Source organism: Hemiscyllium ocellatum, chromosome 6 (assembly GCF_020745735.1).
Source record: "Hemiscyllium ocellatum isolate sHemOce1 chromosome 6, sHemOce1.pat.X.cur, whole genome shotgun sequence".
Lineage (NCBI taxonomy): Eukaryota > Metazoa > Chordata > Chondrichthyes > Orectolobiformes > Hemiscylliidae > Hemiscyllium > Hemiscyllium ocellatum.
This window is the reverse complement of record NC_083406.1, coordinates 76,895,057-76,906,140: the sequence shown is the minus strand read 5'-3', so window position 1 is coordinate 76,906,140 and position 11,084 is coordinate 76,895,057.

Below are 11,084 nucleotides of genomic sequence, written 5' to 3'. Positions count from 1 at the left end.
CCTCTTTAAGGTCACCCCTCAGCCTCCGAGGCTCCAGGGAAAACAGCCCCAGCCTGTTCAGCCTCTCCCTGTAGCTCAAATCCTCCAACCTTGGCAACATCCTTGTAAATCTTTTCTGAACCCTTTCAAGTTTCACAACATCTTTCCAATAGGAAGGAGACCAGAATTGCACACAATATTCCAACAGTGTCCTAACCAATGTCCTGTACAGCCGCAACATGACCTCCCAACTCCTGTACTCAGTACTCTGACCAATAAAAGAAAGCATAGCAAACGCCTTCTTCACTATCCTATCTACCTGCGACTCCACTTTCAAGGAGCTATGAACCTGCTCTCCAAGGTCTCTTTGTTCAGCAACACTCCCTAGGACCTGACCATTAAGTGTATAAGTCCTGCTAAGATTTGCTTTTCCAAAATGCAACACCTCGCATTTATCTGAATTAAACTCCATCTGCCACTTCTCAGCCCATTGACCCATCTGGTCCAGATCCTGCTGTAATCTGAGGTAACTCTCTTCGCTGTCCACTACACCTCCAATTTTGGTGTCCTCTGAAAACTTACTAACTGTACCTCTTATGCTCGCATCCAAATCATTTATGTAAATGACAAAAGGTAGAGGATCCAGCACAGATCCTTGTGGCACTTCACTGGTCACAGGCCTCCAGTCTGAAAAACAACCCTCCACCACCAGCCTCTGTCTTCTACCTTTGAGCCAGTTCTGTATCCGAATGGCTAGTACTCCCTGTATTCTATGAGATCTAACCTTGCTAATCTGTCTCCCATGGGAAACCTTGTTGAACGCCTTACTGAAGTCCATATAGATCACATCTATTGCTCTGCCCTCATCAATCTTCTTTGTTACTTCTTCAAAAAATTCAATCAAGTTTGTGAGACATGATTTCCCATGCACAAAGCCATGTTGACTATCCCAAATCAGTCCTTGCCTTTCCAAATGCATATACATCCTGTCCCTCAGGATTCCTTCCAACAACTTGCCCACCACTGAAGTCAGGCTCACAGGTCTATAGTTCCCTGGTTTGTCTTTACCGCCCTTCTTAAACAGTGGCACCACGTTTGCCAACCTCCAGTCTTCCGGCACCTCACCTATGACTATCGATGATACATATATCTCAGTAAGAGGCCCAGCAATCACTTCTCTAGCTTCCCACAGAGTTCTCGGGTACACCTGATCAGGTCCTGGAGATTTATCCACCTTTAACTGATTCAAGACATCCAGCACTTCCTCCTCTGTAATCTGGACATTATGCAAGATGTCACCATCTATTTCCCTACAGTCCATAACTTCCATATCCTTTTCCACAGTAAATAGTGATGCAAAATATTCATTTAGTATCTCCCCCATTTTCTGTGGCACCACACAAAGGCCGCCTTGCTGATCTTTGAGGGGCTCCTGGTCTCTCCCTAGTTACCCTTTTGTCCTTAATATATTTTTAAAAACCCTTTGGATTTTCCTCAATTCTATTTGCCAAAGCTATCTCATGTCCCCATTTTGACCTCCTGATACTCCCACTTCCTTTATACTCTTCTGAGGATTCACTCGATCTATCTTGTCTATACCTGACATATACTTCCTTCTTTTTTGAACCAAACCCTCAATTTCTTTAATCATTCAGCATTCACTATACCTACCAGCCTTCCCTTACACCTTGACAGGAATATACTTTCTCTGGATTCTTGTTATCTCATTTCTGAAGGCTTCCCATTTTCCAGCCGTCCCTTTACCTGCGAACATCTGCCTCTAATCAGCTTTTGAAAGTTCTTGCCTAATACTGGCAAAATTGGTCTTTCTCCAATTTAGAACTTCTCCTTTTAGATCTGGTCTATCCTTATCCATCACCATTTTAAAACAAATAGAATTATGGTCGCTGGCCCCAAAGTGCTCCCCCACTGACACCTCAATCACCTGCCCTGCCATATTTCCCAAGAGTAGGTCAAGTTTTGCACTTTCTTTAGTAGGTACATCCACATACTGAATCAGCAAATTGTCTTGCACACACTTAAGAAATTCCTCTCCATCCCAACCTTTAGCACAATGGCAGTTCCATTCGAGGTCTGGCAAGTTAAAATCCCCTACCATAACTACCCTATTATTCTTACAGATAGCTGAGATCTCCTGACAAGATTGCTTTTCAATTTCCCTCTGACTATTGGTGGGGGGGGGTCTATAATAGAATCCCAATAAGGTGATCATCCCTTTCTTATTTCTCAGTTCCATCCAAATAACTTCCCTGGATGTATTTCTGAGAATATCCTCCGTCAGCACAGCTGTAATGCTATCCCTTATCAAAATGCCACTCCCCCTCCTCTCTTGCCTCCCTTTCTATCCTTCCTGTAGCATTTGTATCCTGGAACATTAAGCTGCCAGTCCTGCCCATCCCTGAGCCATGTTTCCATAATTGCTGTGATATCCCAGTCCCATGTTCCTAACCATGCCCTGAGTTCATCTGCCTTGCTTTGAAATAAGTGCAGTTAGGCCCCTTGCATTGAAAAAAATGCAGTTTAATTTATTACTCTTACCTTGTCCCTGCCTGCCCTGACTGTTTGACTCACTTCTGTTCTCAGCTGTACCCGTCTCAGATCGATCTCTTTCCTCACTACCTCCCTGGGTCCCAACCCCCCACCTTACTAGTTTAAATCCTCCCGAGCAGTTCTATCAAATTTCCCTGCCAGTATATTAGTCCATTTCCAATTTAAGTGTAATCTGTCCTTCTTGTACAGGTAACTTCTACCCCAAAATATATTCCAATGATCCAAAAATGTGAATCCTTCTCCCATACACCAGCTCCTCAGCCATGCACTCATCTGCTCTACCCTCCTATTCCTGCCCTCACTAGCTCGTAGCACTGACAGTAATCCAGATATTACGACTCTTGAGGACCTCCTTTTTAAATTTCTGCCTAACTCTCTGTAATCTCCCTTCAGAGTCTCAACCTTTTCCCTTCCAATGTTGTTGGTTCCAATGTGGACAATGACCTCCTGCTGGCCCCTATTCCCCATGAGAACATTCTGCATCCTCTCTGAGACATCCTTGATCCTGGCACCAGGGAAACAACACACCATTCTGCTTTTTCTCTGCTGGCCACAGAAACATCTGTCTGTACCTCAGACTACAGAATCCCCAACATAATTGATCTTTTGGAAGCTGACGTCCCCCTGATTGCATTAGTGCCAATCTCAATCCCAGAAACTTGGCTGTTCGTGCTCCGTTGCCCTGAGAATCCATCACCTCATACATTTTCCAAAACAGCATACCTGTTTGAGATGGGTATATCCACAAAAGACTCCTGCACTAGCTGCCTTCCTCTCTTACCCTTCCTGGAGTTAACCCATCTATGTAACTGTATCTGAGACTTTCCCCCTTCCTATAACTGCCATCCATCATATACTGTTGCTGTTGCAAATTCCTCATCACTTCTATTTGCCTCTCCAGCTGATCCACTTGACCTGATAAGATTCTCATCCAACAGCATTTATGGCAGATATAATCTGCAGTAACCCTTAAACTCTCTTTAAACTCTCACATTTGACAAGAAGTACATATCACTGCAAAGGCCATTTTTGCTTCTTCACAATCTATAGACCCAGAAAATAACATCGTCTTATTTCTCTACTAACACTGCCCGAGGTTAAATTAATAGCTCTGGCTTATATTTTAAGTTTAATGAAGAGACTTATCTCCAAAAACATATAATCAAGAAAGAACCCACTGTACTCACTACTGCAGCCTTTCTCTTGGACAGACTTAAAACAACAATTAACTTATCTGATTCTGTGCTGTGAACTTCGCCCAACAGTTCCTCCAAGATTAGTTGTGAATTTCATTGTTTGTTAATTTTCCCAGATGCAGTTCGATGTCCAGCAATACATGAATTCAAACAGCAAAGGCAGTAACTGTCCAGGTTTTTTTTCTCTTTTTTCCTTCCTTCCTTTCTTTCTTTCTTTCTTTCTTTCTTTCTTTTTCTCTCTCTCTCTCTCTCCTGCACTGTCCTCACCATGTGCTTCCTTTGTAATCTCTTCTCCCTATTAAACTGCTGTTGTTTTGACGTTTTTTTCCCAAAGTTCCAAAACAATGCAACAGCATATAAAGCAGTAATTGCTGCTCCTGGAATTCAAGGAAATCACCTCCAACACCTAAAATACCTCAAAAAAAGGAGCAGCTCTTACAGCCAGAAATTGTTTCCATTCTCCACCTTGGATTACCCAGAATCCACTTCTTTTATGGATTGAAATCATTCTACTGTCTCCAGTATAAATACAAGGAATGTTTCACATTGATATAAACCAGTGTTGCTACCTAATGGAAAATGGTATTATTAAAATGAATGGCCCGTTCATAAACAATGACAATGATTATCTGAAACTCCGAAAACACACCATCCTTTATCTGGATGACTACCTTGAATATCACATGCTGAAGGAGCCATATTATTGCCTGCTTTTCAATTTGACTAGCAACTGTTTTCAGATATATCCAGTAAAAGACATTAAATCAGCTGCAGGTACACCATTTTCCATGGTATTTACCAGAAATACCTAGAGAGTGGAAGATCCCAACAGAGTGAAAGACACTCCCAGCCTGTTTTAGTTAATGTTTACCTGATTAACAACCTGCCCGAAATTCAATGCCCAGATAGCTGAGACTCCTTCACCATTCAATTCCCAAGTTCAAACTTTAAAGCAACAACTTCGTTCAAAGTCCAAACCTGCCAAAGACGAAACCACAGACTGAGTTAACCATAACTTGCAACATACCTTTTTTACTGTAAATCTCATTTAAAAAATCATTGACAGATCACATAAGGGAAGCTGATTGGAACATAGGAACAAGTCCAGGCCATTCAGCCTCTTTAGCCTGTTCTGCCATTCAATGAAATGGCACCCAATGGTGGTAATGAATGAAAGCTATATTTTATTGTATTTTGCACTGTTCCATCCATGACAAAATAAATAAATCAAAACTATGGCTGATACGTGGCCTGACTCCATATACAGAGGAACCTTGATTATCCGGCATTTGATTATCTGAATATCATTATCCAGCAAGATCGCAAGGTCCCGATGCTTGGCTAAACTATGTTGTCTGGCATTCGATTATCCGGAATTTGATTAACCAAAAGAAATACTTCCTGCCCATGTCCTTCGGATAGTCGAGGTTCCTCTGTATCTGCCATTGACCTGTATCCATTCCCATTTTTCCTTAAGAAAACGTTATCTATCTCAGATTTAATGCTAACTTGATTAGAATGTCACAGGACCCAAAATGTTAACTCTGCATTCTCTCCACAAATGCTGTCAGACCTGCTTTGTTTTCCCAGCAATTTCTGTTTCTGTGTTTTGTTTTCCCTGGAGTTTAGTAATGTGTGATTTGATTGAAATGTTGAGAACTCTGAATGGTTTTGACAAAGCAGTTGTGGAAAGGATGTTTCCCCTTGTTGGTGAGTCCAGAACAAAAATAAGCTCTGTGTTAAAATTAGGGGCCCATTATTTCAGGGCAGAGGTCGGGTGAAATGATCTCCTTCAGTGCATGGTGTGATGTTGCAACTCTCAGCCTCAGAAAGCCTTAGAAGTGGTAATATTGAATACTTTTAAGGCAGAGTTAGATGGTTTCTTGTATTAAGACAGAAAATGTAGGAGAAACTCAGTAAGTCTCACAGCATCTGTAAAGAGAAAACCAAAGTTAAAGTTTCAAGTCTGTTGTGAATCTCTGTTGTAACTGTGGATAGATTCTTGTTAGGTAAGGGAATCAAAGGTTATCAGGGGAGCTGGTGATGTGGAATTCAAAACACAAAAATATCACCCATGATCTTACAGCACGATTAAGCAGTCTCTAGGGTCTAATGGGCTACTTCTGCTCCTATTTCATATGTTACTATGTGCATACACAAAAGCATTACCAACAATATGCTGTATGAGCTGTGGGCACAGAAATGTCAAAATGACAAACATCAGAAGCAACAGATCCATTGTGAAGGGTGAGAAGGAACAGAGAATGATACCAGACAGGCTGTCATTAGTGTTTTGGACCAAAGCATTTTTGTGGAATGCACAGGTAGAAGCAAGACTATATTTCAAACAAGGAGCAAGGTGACCTCACAGTTACGAGAAAACTTATATCAAGACTTTTGAAGAGGAGGGAGAGCTTTAAGAGAGGGTGCTAATGGAGACGCTGAGAAAGGGTGTGAAAGGTTTCCTTGAAGAGCTAAGGAAAATGTCGAAGAACAGAGAGATATTTGTAAAAGCAAGCAGAGTGTTGAGGACCTTGAGATACTAGATCATGCTTATCTGTGGAAAGAGCGGGTCAAAGAGCTAAGTTGTATTTTGTGAACATAAGGAAGTCAGTGAGGGAAAAGTTGAGATAGAGGAAAACAATGGAATAAGAGAGACAGCATTAAGCATGCATTAATATCTTAGTTAGCTTGTACTTGAAGTATATTAACAAATTACCATAATAAGTTTTCTACTCTGTGTTTTAGAATTTCAGCTGAAAAAGCTAAATTGTTGAGTGCCTTGGCTAACAAGTTGAAGCCAGATTTATTAACTATTGACAAAACCCAGAAGTTAATCTGAATTTTTTTGATTGTATAGCTTGCAATTTATGAAGTATTTCTACAAGTTAACTACTGAAAATGAACATTGCAAGGTCTGTCATTACAACCAAAGCAATTAAATTGGCAGTATAATCTATAAAATGCTGCTGTTTTTGTCAGATTCACATTTGGATTTTATTTTCATGTGTACTCAAGTACAGAAGTACGAGTGAAAAGTGTCTAATAACACCACACATGGCACCATGTTAGGTACAAAGGTCCCTGGATACAAATGACTCAGGTACAAAATTGTGCACAAGCTTTCATATCTTCACAGAACAATAGAACGTAACCAGCTCGATAGTGAAGTAGACACTGAGTGAGTAGGATATATATTAGCAAAGGTGATTAAACACATTCAAAGAATTAAGCTGTTTAAAAAAAATAGATTCACCAAACTATGAATGAGGAAACAAGCTATCCCTGCTTTGAAGTACCATGGTAAGAAATAAATACCACTGCCTCAGACATTAATCCAATCTCAGGGTTCTATCAGGATTCATAGACTGCTCAAGCAGCTAATGATGTCATCTAAATGCATTGATTGGCTTATAGCCTCAATTCAGTATCAGCTTAATCACAGTGAATAGAGTGCAGTCAAATAAAAAGAAAGATAAGGGTTCCGACCCCAACACCTGGAACAGAATTTATGTAAAATAACTCATAAAACTAAATCTGTGAAGCCTGCTCCATCTGGACAATGCAGCTTTTTGGTCAGTCTGTTTCTCTTTCACTGTTTTCTCGCCCACTGATCAGGTAGATGCTCAATTCTCTATATGTTTCCCTTGTGCGTTTACATAGGGTGATAGTTACACAATCTTGTAAAAAAAATAGTTAATTAAAGGTTCTCTACATGCAAACTTAACACTTTGAAAGTTTTATAAAACAGACTGTATTTTTGAAAATAGTTCAGATGTAATAACCCATGAACCAGTGCCTAGAACAGTTTCAGCAGTAGTTTAAATCTAACAGCCTCTTCCTCTACTTGTCTGGATACATTTCTCAATCATGAGAGAGTTGTAGTAAAATTGGCTTTTGAAAAAAAACTGTGTATTAATACATTCATCTGCATGTTAAATGCTATATATTGGGAGCATGGTTAATTCAAAACTAATTGGAGACAATTTTCACCACTTTTGGCGCTATTGGAGTGTTGACAGCCTCAAAGATGTATTACTAGACTGCTGCTTTTGTTTTGCTAAAATATACTTTATTCATACAATTTTTAAAAGTACATTCAAAAATGCAACTTTTCTCAATTGAGCATGTTGTCTGAGGTGCCTCAGTCCAATTTGCATTCAATGAGACATTTTCTGTCTGCTTTCAATGACAAGAATATAGCCTGAGTGGATTTACCTCACTTTCCAGCCCCTAAGTGTACTATAGCTGAAGGACTTTAGGCAGTAGTCTTTCCTCACTGTGGCTGCATAGCGGCTGCCCCAAAGTTGAGCATGACTGTCGTTTCCTAATGCCAGACTTTGCAACATGCCTGTCTGCAGCACTGGGACAGGGACAACATTTTGTACTTTGAGGAGATCAAAGAGGGCCTTTCACTTGAGCTAATAGTTCTCCAGAAGCAGTTGGTGTTTGTCTTAGAGTGTGTCCCTGGGATTAGACCATAGAGCACAGAGCCCTGCATCAGAGAGCTGCTCAGGATGAACATTGCATCACAATCCAGACATAATTTGTGGAGACTTTTTCCATGATAAGTCTAATACAAAGCCAGTGACATTTCAAAGGGTCTGACTGCTGGCTGCCCAAAGTACTTCTGTTTCAGGACTTAAAACTCTGCAAATATTGTCATTTTCTACAAATTTATCAGAGTACAAGTTGTAGACATTCCAATCATTTCCAAGAGTGATACCAATTAAGAGACACGGCTAAATTTCCAAGAAGAAATGTGACTGCAATTAAGGACTTGGGAGAATCCCTGGATAAGATGTTTATACTTGAGTATATGAGGGGCAGTGTAGAGGCATTGGTTTTGTTTTGACTTTAGGTTCAAGAATTGAGAGCTCAGTTGAGAAGAATCAAAAGTTGTGTTCAGGAGCACGTTTTAGTTCCTCTGCTAGAAGATTTTCAATTCAGAGGAAATCAATCTCTGTGGCAGCAATGCTTTTTCTAGTTTGTGAACTTTTCCAAGGGAAGACAGTTTGAAAAAGTTACCTTCATGTTGTTTGAATTGAATAAGATTAGGCCATCGAATTATGCCTTCAAGATCAGAGAGGAATCATAAAATTGTCTCAACAGTTCATAGTCGACCGGCCATACAGCAAGAAGTCAGATACGTATAGAGTTGAGAGAGAATTATAATTACTCTTGACTTGATTATTTGTAATGGATGGTCTTGGAGAACAAGTCAAAGCTTTATTTTAATGTTTATGTTAAGATCTTTTTAACTGTAATATAATGGGGATCTTTTATGAAGAATGAGATTAAATTTGTTCATGGCCCAGTACATAACGTTGTGATGTACCTACTCAGGCCTCTACTCCTGTTCCTGTCACTTATAGGTAAGCTCAGTTGTTAGCTGGATCAGGAAAGGCCAATTAATGCTTGGAGTACCAGCGAGTGCCCCTCAGTCTGCGGACTCATCTCAGGTTTCCAACTATCTGGAAGGTGGTAACTGTTGGATACTGCTTTGCTGGACAAGCTACTCTTATGGGTGCTGTCAATGCTGGGATGAATTCTGTCACTCACATCCATGCATTGGGGTCTGAGCTTTCCCTATTTAAATTAAACCCATAATCAAGATTTTCTCAGTTTACCAGCTCCTGAAAAAATCACAAACTTGTTAAGGCGTGGAAGGAGACCATTCAGCCCACTGTGCATACACTGGTTCTATCACCAATTGCCAAACTTCCTGCAAACATTTCTACAGAAATAATCATCCAAAGCCCTCTTGAATGCTTCATTTGAACCTGCCTCCACCACATTTCCAGGCAGCGCATTCCATACCCCAACTACTCGCTGTCTAAAAAGCTTTCTTCACATCACTCCTTCTTTATTTGTATATCACTTCACATGCACATCTGCTCATTTGTATCCCTTTCCTCTTTTTATGAGTGGGAACAGCTTCTCTCTATCTACTCTATCAACCTGCAAATGATCTTGAAAACCTCTATTAAATCTATCAAAATGTTCAATCATGGAATCCCTCCACTGGCCTTGACACTTTTGAGATTAACTTGCAGCAAGACCATTCAACAAGATAGGTGAGATTAATTGTAATTTAATGTCTGCTGGTCTCTTTCACTGGCTCGAGTAGAATTTCCCACAGTGTTGACCTAAATACCAGGAGATGGTGGATTTGTGGTTGGGTGGGGGACATCAGGGAAGATCATATTGCATGCGGCCTTTGCCATTCTCAGATAGACCATTTTTCTACATCCATTTAGAGACTGTATCTTCCACATGTCTAAGCAGCATTAATTTAGAATAGCAAACCACAGCTTTCGGAATGCGTTTGCTGGAATAATACAAATTAATACCGCATTATCAAGGGTTGTATCATGACTCTGTGCCAGCTGATCAAGATTTCTCAAATTCATTTCACACAGGATTTGTTGGAGCAGGCACAGAGAAGGAATGTAATCCAATTAGTTCTGGGCTGCATTGTTACCAGATCCAAATTTAAAACTCTTTCTGACCTTCTTCATGATAGTTCTTCTTTTTTTTTAGCTGCACTATAGTTTCATGTGTGAAGTTCTAACAGGGCTGGACAGATTAGGGAGGATGGTTCACCAGTTGTGGAGTCAAGAACCAGGGCTCAAAGTCACAGGATACAGGCTAGATGAGGAAAAATGTCTGCACTCAAAGGTTTGTGTATCTGTGGAATTCTCTACCACAGCCAAGTCACTGAATATGTTCAGGGAAGAGTTACATACTTTTAAAATTTTAAAGTCATCAAGGGTTATGGGAACAGCAGTGAAATATGGCATTAAAGATTAGCCATAGTTGTATTGACTGCTAGAACAGGCTTGAAGAGCCGAATGGCCCATATTGCTGTCAGTTTCTGTTTCGATATTTCATGAGAAAGTCAGAGTTTTGACTGTTGAAATGAACAACACCCTGAATAAAAATTCTGTCCAGGATTATATGTTCTCATTCTTCTAAACTCCAGTGAGTACAGACCTGATCTCTCTTCGTAAGAAAATCCTTCCACATCTGGGATCAACCTAGTGAACATCTTCCAGACTGGCTCCAATGTCAATATATTTAACCTTATTTATGGTGATCAAAACTGTCCATGGTATTTCAGATGTGGTCTGGCTAAAGCATTGTAAAGTTCGAGCAAAGTTTTCCCATTTTTATACTCCATTCTCTTTAAAATAAAGGCCAACATTCCATTTGCATTCTCTATGACCTGCTAAATTTAAATGCTAGTTTTTAGTGATTCATGCACAGGGCCATCAAATTTCGATGAGATGCAGTTTTCTGCAGTCTTTCTCCATTTAACTCATATTCAGCTCTGCT